Here is a 12921-nt window from a genome sequence, read left to right as displayed (position 1 = left end):
TTGGTGCACAGTTTTATAAACTTTTTTTACCCTGAAAAATTGAATTTTTTTTTTATGACCGCCATTTTCTTAAAAATCGAAATTTCGTAAAATCCCTACGTACAGACTTAAAACATATTGTTATTAATAAGAAAAAATTTAGATTTTTGTTCTATGAGCCACGTAGAAGAAGGAATTTGACACGCAGACTGACGGTGTTCCTCAAAAGCCGTATACTTTGGCCCCACCTACAAGAGGTTATTTTTTACTTTTTCGACATTAAAAAATTTTTTATTGCAGCTTAAGATTGTCTTAATGAATGGCTAAAACCGATTTTCTTTCTGCGCATTTTTTGTATGAAAAAAAAAATCATGAAAAACGTCTCCAAAATTGCAATCAAAGGTGGTATCCTGCCTTAACTCTCGTTAGGATTAAAACATATGGTGTATATCACCATATTTACCTCGCAGCAAAGTACTTAATAACGCTAATAAATAACAGTCTGGAGGCAGGTTCGTGCGATATGAGGGACTGTTTAATATTTCGGACCAATATCAATCGGTCCTTATCTGTATGCGCGATTGTTGCACGCATAATCGCCGAGTGTTTATTGGCAGTTTCCATAAATTTGAATTTAACTAGAATCCATTTCATGCGTGCGCCTTACAATTCATACTAACCTCATACTACAATTCGACTCCAATCTCGCTGTGATTAAATGACGTTCACGTTCGCGAATTTAACGGATGGCGATGGTGAAAAACGCGCGAAATCGCCATACAGTAACACGAGAACAAGTGCCAATTTTCCTGGTGTACGGTTTTAAAGATATTAGGTTACCACTTTTGAGTTTCATATTTGTTTTGTGCCTTTACGCCTCAACTGAGTACTTCACTTCACAGGTAGACAGAGAGCTGTTAAAATTTGATCGAACAATATACTATGTTCCATATCGCTGAAACACGTCTGCCTGGAATGGATTGAGGTTTGTCGCGCGACTGAAATCGGCCGCTGAATTGCAGTCTCGAGATGGAAACTTGGTGCAGCTGTGATGTATGACCAGTTTCACAAAAAAAGAAGAAAGAAAATAAGAGAAAAAGCGGTCGTTCCAGGCGAATCTAATTCCCGGGATTTCGATGCTGTCAAATAAAAACGGCTGGAATAACACAGTAAGTATATTTTTTCTCTGGATTTCCGTCGCCTCCTACTGTTCGTTCCACCCATCTGTATCGCAAGCTAGCGCGACCGCCGAAATTCCCGTAATTTTCTATAGGTATACGAAAATAGCACTTTATTGCAGTTGATTCGGCCTCTAACTGCATCGCTGCTATTCGCCGTCGTGCAATTCGTCGAGAAACGCGAAGGCTTTGCAGAACGCGTTCTGCAGGTTTACGGCTCGCGCGATTAAGCCAATTTAGACATTGCGTCAACGCGACTGATGGTAAAGTTGGATTATTCGGAGAGGCGAGCGCGGGACGCATATAAGAGAGATTCATGGAAGTTATAGAAATAGCGCGATCGATCTCGTGAAGTTGCGACAAGTGGCGAAACGACGTACAGTGGGGACAAATAGAAATTTATTGTTCAAAAATCGCTAGAGACCACAATTTTATAGCAATCAGGATGAATTAGTTTTTTTAATTAAACATTAATCAATATAGAAAAAAACTGTCAAACCCGATTTTTTTTTAAATTCTTCTAAATGTTGTAATATTAATAAGAATTTGTAAAAAATTATCAAGTTACTATGTGCATAGTCCCAGCGGTGCAAAGCTATTTGTAAAAAATTATCAAGTTTTGTGAGCCACTCCAATTGGAAAACTTTCCATCTTTTCGCTGCACAGTACAGTGTACTAAGATTTTCAGCATCGCTGATTACGAATCTGATATAAAAATCAGAATTTGGCAGTTGACAACTGCTAATTTCCTGTCAACATAAACAAAATCATTATGTTTTAACACAGTATATATGTTGCAATGGAGTATACAAAGTCGTTCAACATAAATGTAAAGTCAGTATTAAAATCTGGTATTTAATAGCTGTATGTCAATCCTATAGCCGATATGAAAAAAATGTTTCTGTAGCACGAAATGTGTCACTGTAAGGTATATTAGATTTAGGTTGCTGAGTACAAACTTAATTCTTGTTAATATTGCAACGTTTAGAAGAATTTAAAAAAAAATCGGGCCCGACAGTTTTTTTCTCTATATTGATTAACTTAAATACTGATTTAATTTAAAAAAAAAAAATCATCCCGATTGTTATAAAATTGTGATCTTTAGTGATTTTTGAGCAATAAATTTCTATTTTTATTTCAATTTGTCCCCACTGTGCGACGACAGGTGCAGAGTTCGGCGCGCGTTTATACTTCCCAAAACTGATCGGTCGTATTGTACGCATTTCAACAGGCGAAAGGACTCATTATGATTACATGTACACGGACGAATCGCCGTACGGGCGAATAACTCAATAACGAAGTGATGGACCGAAATAATAGAAAGCTCCTTGTATAGATTAACTAAAGTGAGATTTGATACGGCACATAAGGAGCAAGCACGGATGTCTTAGTGCTGTTAAATACTAATATTACTTTTTTAATATTAAAATGTGATGTGTAATTTGATTGTGGAAGGATCAAATTATTAATATATTATAAATTATTATAAATTATTATATTATAAATTATTATTATTATAATATTAATTATTAATATTATTATTATATTATTAATTATTAATATTATTATTATTAATATTAAAATTATTATTATTAATATTAAAAAAGTAATATTAGTATTTAATAAGCACTAAGACATCCGTGCTTGCTCCTTATATGCCCTATCAAATTTCACTTTAGTAAAAGTGATGGCTTACACACGTGGCCATTAGGTTTCCCGAAGATCCGTCCGCGTTCCTCGATTTCGCCTCTCCCTCATATAATTTCTTGGTCGTGAATAAATTATGTTTGTTTCTTCACGACCAACATCTTCAGAAATGGCTCTTCATACAACAAAAGTCCATCACGAATTCTCCCTTGGGTCTGCGCGAATATATGAGTTGATTTGACAGCGGTCACCCTAGTTCTCGAAGTATCAAACTATGTGTCACACAGCAGAGATAGACTTCCGCACATAAATAAGAAATAGAAAGAAAAAATATTTTCGTGCAGCAGATCAAAGGGGGAAGTCAGCGGGGCCGAGTGAATTGCACGCTAATTAAAGAGCTCCTACAAATTCTTCTAATTGACGCTAGTCATAAATTGCCGCGGCTAGCCGGGGCAATTAATGTCTTATAAAATTCGCGGTGACGCTTCACGCCGATTCGCGTGAGCGCGCGGCTGCTTTCACGTGCGCGCACCATCTGCGTAACGAGATTAAAGTCGGTGTCACGCTCTCCACGTGCAGAGGCCGCGTATACTCGAGCGCATTAATTCGACCGATGCAGGTGCACCGAGCGTGAGAGCGCGCGAGCGAGCCATTCCACCTACCTGTGCACCTTCACTTCTCCGTGTATGCGGCCCGGACAAAGTCAGGCGGTCGAACGTACGGCAAAGTATATTAATGCGCCCGGTGACGTAGCGCAAATCATTGCGCGTTGTCGCTTATTCCACTTCGATTTGCCCGATAAATCTCCGGGCGCGATCGAGAAGACGCGACTACCCCGCGTGAAATTTTCAGGGAGCACGGACTCTTTTTCTTTCCCGCATATATCACAAACGTCTTCATAAATGAAACTACGTAGTCAGCTTACGTAGGACTCTATCGTGCGCGGAACTCTCCTCGACAAGAGGAGATAGACTATAACACATCTCGCGCATTTGTATTATTTTTCTTTTTTTCTTACGTCGCGTGTTTTTGCACGACCGATGTATTCCCGTGCATCACGTAAACTACATAGTAAACTTAACGCCGACGTCGTTCCGTTTCCCGTGAAGCGTACAGAGAGCAAGAAAGAACAAAGCCGGTTGCCTGTGTTTTACTCTCACTCTTGTAATTTACAGCGGGATTTTCATTAACGACATAAAGATGTCTTTTCCTCTCGTTCACTTACGCGCGCGGTCATATATGCACAGTAAGCGACGGGATTAGCATACCGACGGTCGCGTCAGATTGCCTGGGGGAGGACGACGCAACGCGATGTCAACGTAGAATTATATAATAATGAGTAGGGGAATATGCAAACGCGAGAGCAAACACGTCTCTATCACACACGTAACACGTTCACTTTATTGGATGTATGTTATCAAAGATTGATTTAAAATTTATTAAGTCACTTATCGTAATTTGTAGCTGCTGAAATCGTACCAATCTCCTAAATCACATCTCATCATTCGTATTTGCTTTTTGTAAAAATATTTATGGCAATAAAATTTATGGCATACAAAATAAGATATAATAAAATATAATAAGATATCTGAAATACGTATTTCTTATTTATATTTTTCATTCTCATTTATTTCTCATTTTTACCGTTAAATATAGTGGTTTATATCCAATAAAAAAATTGATGAGGTACACAGAAATAAAAGCTATAGTGTTCATAACCAAAAATATTTAGTCGTGAGCAGCATACTTGCATCAACCTGTTTAGAGTTTTGTAGTTTAAAATTTTCGCGTCAGATAGCCGATTCAACCCAATTTTTATTCGATTTCACTCAATTTGTGCAAAAAGATTTGCATAACCCTGAGATTTAGTACTTTCTAGTCCACTTTTTTCGCTGCATAATGTATCGCGCTATAAGAAATTGTTTCGACGACCTGCGGAATCCCGGATTGCGTTGTAGATCGTTCTCAATGTGATGCGATACATTTCGCGAATTATTTTTAAATTCACATCGATTAATTTCGATAATGTCAGCAAGGTCGTTCGAGGCTATTCTCGAACGTTCGGATATTTCGAGTTCATTCTACGATTATCTTATTTAATATCACTTTGGGTGCGGTTGCGGCGATCCCGCCAATTTCTGCGAAGGCGGCACTGCCAGTCTTCAGACGTCTCTATTCTGAAACAGACAGTTTTATTGAATTAAACAATAATGAATGCATGTTATGAAGTTCCTCGATTTCAATTCAACGCTTCTCTCATCTGAGACACCTAGAAAAGAGTTATCGAAACGTACCGATCTTCTACAGGCTTTAATCTTTAATCTTACACGGTCATTAATCGTATTTAATTTTTAAAATAACTTTTATTATAACTTTTATTATTTTAAAATAATAATTTTTAAAATAAATTTTATTACATGTACAAAATAAGATATAATCTGAAAATTATTTGTTTATTTTTCTTATTGCTTACTTATTTCTCAATTTTGTCGTTAGACCAGAGCTCGGCGATTTTCGAAAAGTTCCGCGTTTCTCTTACGTCGTTGCTTCCGAACGGCATCTCTGAGCGTTATCTAGGAAAAGAGAGGGTCGTGAGCGTGGAGGTAGCTCAGTGGTTTAGAGCAGTCGCCCGGCAAGCGAAAGACCTAGATTCGAATCCTGGCCTAGCAGGACCGCGCTCTCGATATTTTTCTCTTTCTGGAACGAAGAAGATACGCAGATCTCGAACGCACGGCGTCCGCCGCCACCTAGTATGCCCTTCTCCTTCTATGGTCTTTGTCCTTCCTTTTCATGTGTAGAATCAAACATTTCCATTGTTGGGATGGGCTTTTATTGAGACGACCAATTTTTATTCAGTGACTTCGCCCACCTATGTCCGCCGACTTTGTAGTAGGCGGACGTATGACGTCGTTGAAAATTCCGCACACGAGGAATGTCGCAGGATATTAAAGGTCAAGCTATAGGAACGGTCTGGGTGTCGATCGGCAGACACGTAAAAAATACACTCCCAATGCGTTTGATCGAAATCTTACATTCTATCGAGAGAAACGACATGACAAACATACAGAATTAAAATTTTAATCGACGTTACAAATACTAATACGCGCGCGTTACTGTGCTCAAGTTTTCACTATAAAATATAAAAATTGTAATATGCAAAAATATATAAAAGAACAAAGTTCCAAAGGAGCTGCTTCTTAAAATTTCATTTGCTTTCTTTAAAAATGTTAAGAAAGCATATCATTCTTTGGACGTGTCGCGGAATTTGTTCATACACGGGCATATATGGACAGCAGGTCTTAAAGGACAATGCGCCATGGGGGATCCACTGTAGAAGGAGGAGGGCATACTAGGTGGCGGCTGGACGCCGTGCGTTCGTAAGCTTGAGTTATTCAAAGAATTCGTTGGTTGCTTGCGATACAATAAAGTAAGGAGAACAAGGCAAGCCTTTCGAAAATCGATCGGAGAGCGTGTCGCTCGTCGAGCTCTAGGTTAAATTGTTAGACAATGGCGAAGCGACGGCAACTTGCCGTCTTCCGTGTCTTCCTTGTATTTATTTACTATGACCATTTGGTTTGACTTCCTGTGAACCTAGTGGGAAGGAACTTGTCCTGAATCCCGAGTTCGAGTCATGTCGACAGTAAATAATAGACTGTTTTGAGAGTTAGAGTTACGTGAAGTTAAAGTTCGCTCCCGCAAACATTATTTTCAAATTCAACGCGCTTGTCACATGCTACGTTATGTTCACGTTATATTCACGTTATATTGTGCACGTTATATTCACTGTTCGAATTTGCCTAAAACATTTTTTCATTCTATATTAACGAAAAATTTCCATCGAACACTCGAAGGATCGATACAGAACGGAACGGACGCAGACAGCATAGCAAATGAAATGGCTTATTACGCACATTAATTTCCCGCTCATCCTATCATTCCTCAATTTTCCGCATCAGTGAACGAGCCTTCCCTGTTTAGGCTTATATCGTGTTTAAACAGCGGACGAATCACTACAATTTCGTTACCGCTGTGTACTCTCCCTTTTGCATCCCTTGCATCCCTTGCATCCCTTGCATCCCTTGCACCCCTTGCATCTCTTGCATCCCTTGCATCCCTCTCTCCACCTGTTCTCCGCGCCCGGCGGTGCATACGTAGTTGACGAATGAACGTCCAGTCAGTGACGAGAGGACATCACATTGAATCAGTGTTATTGAGACCCGGGTAGTAATCCGATATTGTCGGCTCTCGATATGTGCGGGAGAGAAAATCCAGTCAAATAAAACGTTCAGCCGTATAAATTCGCTGTCGCGCGTACACGCTCGGTCGTTTTTTTACGCCGCAGGGGGAAACGAAAAAAGGGAGAGTGAGGGCGATGAAAAGTGAAATATGAGAGGGAAAGCGTGGCTCGGTGTCCGCTGAATAAAACGAATACGTATCAAAAGTTACCGCGCGCCATGTCGCGTCTGTTAATCTATTTTACCGTCCAGCACGCGAGTGGACGCGACGCGACGCGGGTAAAGGGTTGTAACAGCGGGGCTATCGTCAGTCGTATCGGGGCGTCGACCGGTGTCAGCCACTTTGATTTAAAGCTTGTGTCGCGTCGTCCGGTTATTGCGATCGTTAATCGACGTTTCGTAGCTTAGCCGCAATTAAGTTCGACGATTGCGGACGCGCAGTGTGTGTCGGTGCGACGCGTTACTGGGCGATACGGCACGGCCGGACGTATTAATGCATGCGATGCGGCGTATCTTCCTTTTCGCTCGACGTAACGCGTACGTACGTCCGTTCGCGTACGCGCGCGTCTGTGCTCTCGCATAATCGTCATAATTATCGATGATGACGGATCGTTCCGTCACACGCGCTAATTATCATCGGCCAGGGCGGTCGCGCAGCTCCGCGTCTCGCTGTGGGCGTAAATCGTGAATTCCCGCTCGTGGCGATCTCTCTGCGTCTCTTTTCTGCATATATGTTTGTAATATTTTTGTCCCTGTCCTTTCAGGGTGCCGCGGCAGCATGGGCATTTATATCCTCCGGGCGGTTCTTCGCACGCCGCTCTCCACTCCCGGCGACCAGCGGTGGGATCAGCGCGACGTTTTTCTCCGTTATTCATCACAACCTGCTCCGACTTTCTCCGATCGTTATGTAACATGAGCCAGCTCCGACTGTCTCCACCAATGGAGCTCATGGATCGTGCAAATCACTCGGCTGTAAGGGCCTGCTCACACCTGGGAATTGCTTGCGCCGCCCGCTCCATATACGCCGTACACGCCGTAAGGTAAGAACATTTTGTTTAAAATCCCTGGAAATCCTAGCAGATTTCAGGGAACGCGTGCTTTCGAGAATTTAATTGCTTTGTTAATGATAATGCATGTGCGTCTGGCAAAGCCACGCAAAACACAAGGCCTATCAATCCACTCTCGATAATTGCCTGCGCAATTTTGTGTATGTATATGTGTGTATACTTAAGCGTGCATGCGTGTGCCAGGCGAGTGCACAATCTTCATTTGCTAATTATTTCATCATCCTCCGAGGCGTCGTGGCAGACGAGGAGGAGCGTAGTCGGAGCAGTTGAAAAAAGAGAGCGTGTCTGGTGTCGACAAAAAAGAAATTCGAAGATGACAGGGTTGTTTGTGTAACGTGACGCGTAATCATTACAATTATCGACGCTGACAAATTATTCCGTCACTGGCGGCAGAGTCGTAATTATCAGTGCGCGATTGCCGCTAGTATCGTCCAGTTGACGACGGAGTCGTCGCGTGGAAACGAGAAGTTGATATTTCGTTAAGGAACAGATCGTTTGAAGTCGCGCACGGGACATGCGATCAATCCGCGACAGCAATTAACGGTACCGCATAATTTGCCTGATAAAGATTTCAAGACAATATTCTCTTTCTCTCCCTTTCTCTCTTTATCTATCTATCTATTTATCTATCTATCTCTCTAATTCTTTTATTTAGAATCTATTAACAGATTAATCTATTAATCTTCGACCGGCTTACATGAAAACATGATGACACGCGATAAACAGACAAATCTCGGTAAATAATACAGCTAAAATGTCACACGGAATTATTGCTTATAATCTAGTAGAGCGTTCATGATCTAGTGAGAGATACGAGTGTATTATTGCCGCATGACGCAAAACAAATCGCCTTGCGTCGCATTTCAGATAATCCTACATTATCTGAGACCCTATATATAATTCATACGATCCCATAGGGCGCATTCGTTTTTTATAGCAATTATCACGTTCAAAGTGATAATCCATACTCACTCCATTCCTTTCCGCGTGGCGCGAAAGACATAACTAGGCTTTGTACATTAATATATGTGTATAACGTTTACACCATTAATGTATAAGTTCGCGCCGTTAATAACGCGTCGGAAATTTAAAACGGTAGTCTACCAGTGATCAAAGGAAATTAAATTTCGCGGTTCCTCCTCATTTCTCATTCCCCCTCTGTGTCTCGCTTTCTTTTTCCTTTTGCCGGCGCGGTCACGAAGGGAAAGTAGGAGAACGGTCCATTTTCGGCGAAAACGGGGATCACGCATGCCACGCCAACGTGAAATTAATTCTCCAGCCAGATAATCGAGAGCACAGGGCGGTCTGCAGACTGATTTCTAGGTCCTTAACCCGTCCCACCGTGATTCGCGTGACGTCATCGAAGATATAAGGAGATGACGCGATCGACCGATCGTGTGGGTTAACCTGCTGAGTTAGCGCCGCTTTTCGATCCTCGTCGAGAATATCTAGCGGTACATATGCGCGCATACGCGCTCGGGAACGTGTACGAGTTAAAATAAGCGTGATACCGCGTCGAACGACAGGTTGTGCTCGTGATTCAATTCAGACTTACGGCCAAAATTACCTCATCGCCATAGGCTACTGTTATTAACCGGTTATTAATCGCTATCGCAATTTTTCAGCTCCCAACGCGAAATATAAAGATTGAATTGCGAAACAAGTTGTCACCGCCGCGTCCGAATATATAAATCTCTTGAACACGTCTTCAGTTTGGAAATATGAAATTTCGCAGCAAATTTGGGACTTTGAGATTTAATTTGTTTAATTATTTATTTCATCGTCACGCTAAATTACAAACGTGACATCTCTGAATGGTTACACACACGAAAAAAAAAACCTTCCGGTGTTTCGCGACGCAACGTCATTCGAGAATGCTTATGCAGCTCGGCAATTTGCTGTGTTAAATTCTCAGCAGATATTCAGACAGGCAGACTTAGGGATATATGCATTCTAGCATCTCTCCGTACAAGTTAAGTTTATAAAGATTGAATTGCAAAACAAGTTGTCACCGCCGCGTCCGAATATATAAATCTCTTGAACACGTCTTCAGTTTGGAAATATGAAATTTCGCAGCAAATTTGGGACTTTGAGATTTAATTTGTTTAATTATTTATTTCATCGTCACGCTAAATTACAAACGTGACATCTCTGAATGGTTATACACACGAAAAAAAAAACCTTCCGATATTTCGCGACGCAACGTCATTCGAGAATGCTTATGCAGCTCGGCAATTTGCTGTGTTAAATTCTCAGCAGATATTCAGACAGGCAGACTTAGGGATATATGCATTCTAGCATCTCTCCGTACAAGTTAAGTTTATAAAGATTGAATTGCGAAACAAGTTGTCACCGCCGCGTCCGAATATATAAATCTCTTGAACACGTCTTCAGTTTGGAAATATGAAATTTCGCAGCAAATTTGGGACTTTGAGATTTAATTTGATTAATTATTTATTTCATTGTCACGCTAAATTACAAACGTGACATCTCTGAATGGTTATACACACGAAAAAAAAAAACCTTCCGATGTTTCGCGACGCAACGTCATTCGAGAATGCTTATGCAGCTCGGCAATTTGCTGTGTTAAATTCTCAGCAGATATTCAGACAGGCAGACTTAGGGATATATGCATTCTAGCATCTCTCCGTACAAGTTAATAAGTTCAACGTGCACGCAAATGCATTACCTGCACTCTAACCCACAGTCGCGATTTTTTATAGCTCACCGAACTCGCGTGGCAACTCAGTCTAATTAATCCATTATTCCATATTTATCCATTAATCCATTTATCAATTAATCCATTAATCCATAATTCATTTGCTGATATATATTTGTTGGTCTTTCCAATGAGACTAAATAGGTATTGGCAAACGAGAGATATGTTGGGATATGATCGGCGGCTATAATGTGGACGATACGTGCCTCTGAATAATAAATCTAGATCGGGAGAATAGTAAAGAGGAGGGTCACCTTCTGTCAGTCGTGATTAGGCTCAACATGATCTAAACACGTTCGTAGACAACAGCGTAGTTTACGGCTCTCTGCACAGATTCTCCGAGAAATATCTCGTTTTAATTGAACTTTCAGACTCGCATCATGGACCAGCTAAACTATAAATACATATTATAGTTATCGTGTTATCGAGTTGCTGTTATTTTGGTACGAGTTGTGTGTCGGTACATAGTTTGATGCTACGACAATGCGCACCGCTCGAACGCTCGTTAAAACGACCGGCAGTTTTCGCTGCGAGTTTTCGTCTATCAGTTTTCGTTAATACCGTATACCAGTTCTCGAGATTGTAAGTGAAAAATTATAAAATCCGATAAGACGGAACTTCCATCCACGATAATCGATAACGGACTCTGCGCGATTAGTTTCGGTTTGAAAGCAGATTTCCTTTAAACAAGATCGTTCTCGATTATGCTACGTCAGTCCATACAAATCGATGAGGAATATTACCCTAGTCAATTGTATTTAACCCCTTTGCTGTCGGGCAAACAATAATTTTTCGTGCCAAAAGTGTGTTGGAATTTCTTTTTCAAAACTACACTTAACTTTCAGTATAAAAATTTTTGCGGTTGCTGAATCCGAATATTCAAATATAATAATAACTCATTTTATATGAATGATACCCCATACTCGAGGATTTTTGAAGTCGCCAAATCTGAATCTGATTTAAAATTTTCAAAATTCTAAACGAATCTAAAATAATGGATAAAAATTCGAAAAATCCTTGGATTTTTATAAAAATTAGTAATTTATCTTGTAATTTATTGAGGTCACTGAATATAAGTCTAAATAAATCCATGTTCTGCAAATTCAAAATAGCGCATCCATTATGATATACGAAAGTTCCAAAAAATAATTGTCATATCCTGGTCACTGATTACGCAATGAAACTCAAAACTCAAAAATTCAAAAAAGGCTTACTTTTGTAAGTCGCCATATTAATTTGGCTATTCTAAATTTCTAAATTTTCAGCACAAATTCGTAATCAGTAACCTCAGAATAGCCGAGTACTGAGTTTCATTCAAATATAGTAATTTTTAAACATTTTTGAATATTGAAAATCTAATATTATATTCCCCATACTCGAGGATTTTTGAAGTTGCCAAATCTGAATCTGATTTCAAATTTTCAAAATTCTAAACGAATCTAAAATGGCGGATAAAAATTTGAAAAATCCTTGGATTTTTATAAAAATTAGTATCTTGTAATTTATTGAGGTCACTGAATATAAATCTAAATAAAATCATGTTCTGAAAATTCAAAATAGCGCATCCATTATGATATATGAAAATTCGAAAAAATAATTGTCATATCCTGGTCACTGATTACGCAATGAAACTCAAAACTCAAAAATTCAAAAAAGGCTTACTTTTGTAAGTCGCCATATTAAATTGGCTATTCTAAATTTCTAAATTTTCAGCTCAAATTCGTAATCAGTAACCTCAGAATAGCCGAGTACTGAGTTTCATTCAAATATAGTAATTTTTAAACATTTTTGAATATTGAAAATCTAATATTATATTCCCCATACTCGAGGATTTTTGAAGTTGCCAAATCTGAATCTGATTTCAAATTTTCAAAATTCTAAACGAATCTAAAATGGCGGATAAAAATTCGAAAAATCCTTGGATTTTTATAAAAATTAGTATCTTGTAATTTATTGAGGTCACTGAATATAAATCTAAATAAAATCATGTTCTAAAAATTCAAAATAGCGCATCCATTATGATATATGAAAATTCGAAAAAAAAAAATGTCATATCCTGGTCACTGATTACGCAATGAAACTCAAAACTTAAAAAT

General features: G+C 39.5%; 1 long non-coding RNA gene across 2 annotated transcripts in view; it reads left to right on the top strand.

Moving 5' to 3' along the window:
- Positions 1-47: 47 nt before the first annotated feature.
- The window catches only part of LOC116849396, a 74501-nt gene continuing 61627 nt past the window's right edge, over positions 48-12921 (top strand). The window contains exons 1-2 of one of the 2 annotated variants that reach the window (XR_004379129.1): positions 48-1148; positions 7804-8079. This is a non-coding gene — a long non-coding RNA (uncharacterized LOC116849396). Of the gene's footprint in view, positions 1149-7126; positions 8080-12921 lie in introns of those variants that run through there. The other variant, XR_004379128.1, reaches the window with a different exon arrangement.

Source organism: Odontomachus brunneus, unplaced genomic scaffold (assembly GCF_010583005.1).
Source record: "Odontomachus brunneus isolate Ranch 3 - 2012 unplaced genomic scaffold, Obru_v1 Obru_scaffold_114, whole genome shotgun sequence".
Lineage (NCBI taxonomy): Eukaryota > Metazoa > Arthropoda > Insecta > Hymenoptera > Formicidae > Odontomachus > Odontomachus brunneus.
Note: the sequence above shows the minus strand (reverse complement) of the source record. Positions and strands in the feature narration are given on the sequence as shown.